Genomic DNA, 6,872 nt, shown 5'->3' on the forward strand with positions numbered 1-6,872 from the left:
ATATAGGTGTATCTTTTCTTTGGAACTTGATCCTCATGGGAGTTTGAGGATAGATGATTCTCATGATAGCTTGAGAATAGAGGTATAAAACAGCATAGTGGAACACAGGTTGAAGCGTGAACCGAGACGACGAATCAGAGAATCGAAGCATTCAGTTTTCAGCCTGTGAGTCGACTCATAACAGTCATGAGTCGACTCATCAGGTTCAGTCGACTTATGCCTGTCATAAATCGACTCATGAAACTCAGCCGTTTTAGCAAAAGTCTCTGACCAGTCGACTCATCACTGTATGAGTCAACCCATGTGTCATGAGTCGACTCATGACTGTCATGAGTCGACTCACGAAGCCCAGCAGGTGTTGACATATCATGAGTCGACTCACGAAGCCCAGCAGGTGTTGACATAGTTTCTGACCAGTCGACTCATGACTGTCATAAGTCGACCCATATGACATGAGTCGACTCATACAAACACGTGAGTCGACTCATCGATGATTTCCTGGTTCGTTTGGGTTTTTGTCTGCACGAAATTCTTTGGGAATTGAGCTTGGGTATTTATGACTTTTCCATCCACGTTGTTCCACATATAAAAGGGATTGTTTTAGGGTTTTAAAACAATCAATAGAGTTTAGATTGCCATCCACGTTGTTCCACATATAAAAGGGATTGTTTTAGGGTTTTAAAACAATCAATAGAGTTTAGATTGTATGGGGAGAATTGAGAGAGATTGTTCTTCAATTCTAAGGGTTTTAAAACAATCAATAGAGTTTAGATTGTATGGGGAGAATTGAGAGAGATTGTTCTTCAATTCTAATAAGATTGTGAGAGATTGTAAGTTACTTTATTCTTATAATCTAGAGAAGATATTTTTCTTCGCCACCACTGAATTGTTCTTGTATTCTTATTATTTTCTTCTTAACCCACTTTTGATAATTCCGCGATCAAAGGTGCTCGCACGGCAACTTGTATCATCATGTTACCAAAACAGATTAAGAATCATGTTACCAAAATAGATTAGGAAACCTGCTATCCAATAATTTATTTGATTCCAGCTTTGATCCTACATCCCTTAGACTAATAATCTCCCACTTGGAGACCAAAGCACAATCAACGAGCTCGCCCGAACTCTCTCTTCTTCGCAAGAATCCTCCTACACAGAAAAAATTCATTCTTCAATCATCATTAACCCGACGATCCTGACGATCCTCCTAGTGTGGTTTCGCCTTCGTCACCTATACGTGAAGGCCTGAAGTTACGCACAACTCCAGTTTGTTAATAGTCACGGGGAAAAATATCTCAGTATAGTCTACTCCTTCCCGCTGTTGGAACTTCTTCACGACTAATCTAGCTTTGTATCTCTTGCTTCCATTACTTTCCTGCTTGACCCGATAGACCATTTGTTATGTAAGACTTTCTTCTGTATAGGTAGCTGGACTAACTCTGATGTCTCATTAGTGTGTAGAAAATCCATCTCCTCTTGCATCGCATGCTCCCACTGCTGAGATTCACTTACTTGCATAGCCTCCTCCTAGCACTCTAGTTCTCCATTATCTGTCAAAAGTAAATAATCAAGTAATGATAGATATCTGAGATTCGGTTTGGGTACCTTGGATGACCTCCTAAGCTCCACGCCTTGGTTAGTCGTCTCTGCACCTGGAGCCTCCTCTGTTTTTTGGTCAGAATTGACTTTGTCACCCCCATTTAGAAGTTCCTCCAAATCCATGTACTCGGATCCACCTGTATCCGTAGTGCTGCTCCCACTGTTTTGGATATCATTGGCACTATCCCTGTTCTTGTACATCACCTCCTCATTGAATATCACATCCCTGCTTCTGATGATCTTCTTGTTCTTCTCATCCTAAAGACGATATCTGAAGTCATCAATGTCGTATCTAATGAATGTGCACTTCTGTGACTTAGCCTCTAGCTTGTCCCTGGTATGGTCACTGATATGAACATATTCCACACAATCGAATACTCGTAAATGTGAGAGATTGATCTTCTTGTCACTCCAAACCTCCTCTGGAATCTTATAATCTAATGGAACTGATGGCCCATGATTAATTAAGTAAGCTACCATATGTACCGCATCCGTCCAAAATATCTTAGACGGACCTGCATGTAATCGCATGCTCCTGGCACGCTCCGTCAATGTCTTGTTCATTACGTGACAACTCCAAGTGGGTAGAAGCGATAACATCCCCGGCAATGGCGCCAAAAACTTGATAGGAAAAATCTGCAATTGCACAGACTCGTTGTAGCTATCAAGATCGATCCCATAGGGACTAGGGGTTAATTATCAAATTTCACGTTATTCGACTAGCTAAACTAATAAGTAAATTAGAAGAGATTAAAATTAAAAGAAATAAAATAAATAGCTAATCAGGTAGAATTCAATATAATGAAGGGCTAGGATTGGGCTTTCACCACAACTTCGATACTCAATGATGAATTATTTCAGCTCTTGGTGTTAGTTTATAAACTAGAAAGGGTAAATTAGCCTAAATTAATTTAAAGCTTCTTTTAAGGTCTAAAGATCGTGCCTAATTAATCCCAATTAACCTACTTTCATGGAATCAAGATTAAATTAAACCCATTAAGTTTTATGCTAATCCTAATCAAATTCCCAAGGAATCTAGCCTACTTTCATGGTTCGAGTTCCCTGCTTAATTTCTAGAGGTTCGGTATTAATCTTCATCTTTCAGTCCTTCAATTAATTACCTATGATTGCTAATACAGTGATCAAGTGAATCAACAAAATTAAAACACAAGAAATTAAGTTTAAAGATTTAAACTTTTACCAAGAATCTATATTAATTCATCATCAATCACCAAAAAGTTGGGTTCTTTCCTAATCCTAGACAAAGAATCTACTCACACATGATTGGGATAAGAGAATACATCAAATAAATATGTAAATCAATCATAAGAAGAAATTAATAAAAGAGAGGAAAGAATTAACCCGTCTTTTAATTAAAATCTTTAAAATATAGACTTGCAATCCATTCTTTTACAAGAAATTTGTGTCTTCCTTTAATACTTGAACTCTAAAATAGATGCTAATTGACGACTAAGAGAATAAGAACAAAAGATATCTAAACCCTGAGCCAAAATATCTATTTGTATGTCCCCAAAAAATCTAGAAAAAGATAAGGCTCGTGCCACGGGTGTGGTGGAATCTGTCTTGCTCATTTTGTGCTTGTTTGTATAGTTTTTGGTATTTTGGCTATAACTTTTTCGTCTGACCTCGGAATGAAGTGATTCAAGTTGCATTGGAAAGCTATTGAAGAGATGTACAACTTTGTTGTAGCTTTTCTAGATTCAAATTGCATCATGATAGAAATTCCAGTTCTTCATGCTCGTGCATCCATTTTCTTCTCGAACCATGCATCCTAAGTCTGGTTGTTGCTTCAAACTCTTGTTTAACTTCTAACGATCATCGAATCTTTTAATCTTGAGCAAATACCTACATATAAGAATATAAACCACAATAGTATCCTTGATCTAAACATAAAATATGCATCAAACATCTATAAATCATGCTTAAAATACACTAAGATAATGCATATTTTACGTGTTTATCAAACGCCGTTTTGCTGCAGCGTCCCTGGAGTAGTCCTCTCCAAACGAATCCCACTTAGAGCACAGAACCTCTTGAATTCCTCCAGCTCGTATTCTCCACCGTTTTTTGATCTCAAACATTTCACCTTCAGATCTATCTCGTTCTCCACCATGGTTTTCCACTTCTTGAAGATCCCGAACACCTCTGACTTGTGCTTCGTGAAGTATACCAACACCTTCCTCAGGTGATCGTCGATGAAGGTGACATAGTACGTCGAACCGTCAAGAGAAGACACACTAGCTGGACCCCATACATCAGTATGAACTTGTGAGAAGATAGCGTGTGGGAGCCACAAGTGTGAGCGTGTGGGAGCCACAAGTGTGAACGTGGTTTTTCTTTCCGCGTGGGAGGCTAAATGTGGGGGCCACCATGTTTCTCGCTGTGTTTTTTGAAAGCCCACCCGATTGATTTGCAGCCAATATATATAGCTGCAAATCATTTTCGGTTTCTAGGTTTTAGGAGGGCAAGGCAAAAAGTTTTTTTTTTGGAGTAGCGGCTTCGTGCACAAAAAGGAAGGGAAACGCAGAGGCTTGGGCGGCGTGCAAGTATAGGGAAAAATTGCAGAGCTTCGTGCAGAGGAGAAAAACCCTATTTGGCGGCTGTCCTTTTGAAAGAGAGATTGTGAGGAATTTGAGAGATTGTTTCAGGGTTTAATTTTGTATGATTATAAACCCTATTTGTATTCTCTATCACCCCCCCCCCCCCCCCTCCTTACCCCATGGACATAGGCAATTTGCCGAACCACGTTAAAATTAATTGTTCATGCTGTGATTTGTAATAGAGAGTTTAGGTTCCCTCGACAAGTTAGTCCTAGAACTGATGAGAGAAAGAGCTGATATCCCACTTTATTGAGATATTTTACTTTTGGTTCTTGTTTTCTTTATGAAACAGGAATTTAGTTGAGATCTACTCTCTTGTTGAGCACCAGAGGTGCTGCCGAAATTTTCGTTATGCACAATAAGTGGTACCAGAGCTCGGGCTACGCATGGGCAATTTGGAGGAGTAGATCATATTGGAAGTTTGTCTAGGGTTTCAATTGGAGTTAAAGGTGGGATCTTTTTGGTAAAGGCTCTATTTTTCTTAAGTTTGGATCTATTCTCCAGTTTGTTCCGCATTGGTTGTTGGTGTGTTGAGGAATATGGCCAGGAAAGAAGGTGTTGAGGGTGGTGTTTCTGGTGTGAAGACCATTCAAAGTTTGAATATCCACTCTACAAAAATAGATGTAGAGAAATTTAATGGTACGAACAACTTTGGACTTTGGCGATGCGAAGTTTTGGATGCGCTGAACGTGTAAAATTTGGAAGATACTTTGGAGTTGGATAGAAAGCTAGATGATATTGAAGAGAAAGTTTGGAAGAATATGAATCGGACAGCGTGTGGTGTTATTAGGTCCTTTTTAACACAAGATTGGAAGTATAATGTGATGAATAAAACTTCTGCTAAGAAGATTTTGAAGACTCTTGATAGCAAGTATTTGACCAAGAGTGTGGAAAATCGTTTGCATTTGAAGAGGATGCTTTATCGCTTCCAATTGAAGAAGGAAACCTCAATTAGTGATCACATGAACCACTATATGAAGCTTCTTATGGATTTGATGAATGTGGATGTTATGATTAAAGATGAGGACAAGGCGTTGTTGTTATTGAGTTCCTTACCTGATGAGGAATACGAAACCTTTGTTCTTACCCTAATTAATGGGAAGACGTCACTTTTGTATAGTGAGGTCACCGCTATACTTGTGAATTATCAGCTTTGAAAGAAGGATATGGAGGCTTCAGTTGAGCCGGTAACGGAGGCATTGGTCGCAAGAGGGAAGAATCTAAACCGAAAGAATTGGAAGTCACAGTCTAGAGTATGGCATCCTACAGTTGGAAAACATCAGTGTGCTTGGTGCTAGGAGACTGGTCATTAGAAGAAAGATTGTCCAAAGCTCAACGAATGGATGAAAAATAAACAGAAGGGAAAAGGGAAGCAACCATCATCAGAAGCAAACATCGTTATGTGGTATGGTAATATTTCTGATACTTCTATTTATTCGCTTTCTATCAGTCTACATGTAGCTATTCAGAGGAATCCGAGTGGATGTTAGATAGTGGTGTGACCTATCATGTGTGCCCTAGAAGGGAATGGTTCTCTAGTTTTGAGAAACTGGATAGTGGTGTGGTATACATGGGAGATAACCATGCATGTCAGATCCTTGGGATAGGAAGAATTCATATCAAGATGTTTGACGGGACTGTTAGAGAGTTATATGATGTGAGATATATCCCTTCCTTAAGGAAGAACTTAATCTCAATTGGAGTTTTGGTTGAGAACATGGTTCTCGAGATCATGGAAGACTCTTTGATTGTGATAAAGGGCGTCAGGAGGAATAACATGTACTATTTGATTGGAGATACATTAACAGGTAGAGAGCTGGTGACTTCTGTTAATTCGACTAGACTGTGGCATTTGGGTGTAATGGCCATGAATTTTGATACTAATTACAATAATTTTTTAGTATTTTAAAATATTTAATTATGATTTTTAAAAGAGTATTTATATTTTTCTCAAATTTCTATAATTTTCAATGATTTAAAGTTTAAGTTTTATATTTATTTAAATGATTTAAATATTTATAAATTTATTTAGTGCAGTAAAAATTTTTAGAATTTATCCGTTGAGTTATCGATACTATTACGTATCATTTTGGATAATACGTGGTATTATTATTTTTATGTATAATTTGTATAATTTGTTGTATTATTTCTACTGTTGCGTATTACCTGTCGTATTAGCACAACTGGTATATTTTTCTATGTGGATAATTATCCTATAATTATTTGATTTTAAATATAAGTAAATATATTTTTAATATTAATTATTCTGGTTTAATTGTACAAAATGTGTATATTTTGACTATTTCGTATCAACTATTGTATTAGTACAACATGTACGTTTTTATTTATAAATAATTATTCTGTAATTAGTTTAATTTTTAAGTACTGTAATTATTTTATTTTAATTTATTTTTGCTTTAAACCGTAACCTTACACCTTTGATTTTAAATATAAGTAAATATATTTTTAATATTAATTATTCTGGTTTAATTGTACAAAATGTGTATATTTTGACTATTTCGTATCAACTATTGTATTAGTACAACATGTACGTTTTTATTTATAAATAATTATTCTGTAATTAGTTTAATTTTTAAGTACTGTAATTATTTTATTTTAATTTATTTTTGCTTTAAACCGTAACCTTACACC

Source organism: Asparagus officinalis, chromosome 8 (assembly GCF_001876935.1).
Source record: "Asparagus officinalis chromosome 8, Aspof.V1, whole genome shotgun sequence".
NCBI classification, from domain to species: Eukaryota; Viridiplantae; Streptophyta; class Magnoliopsida; order Asparagales; family Asparagaceae; genus Asparagus; species Asparagus officinalis.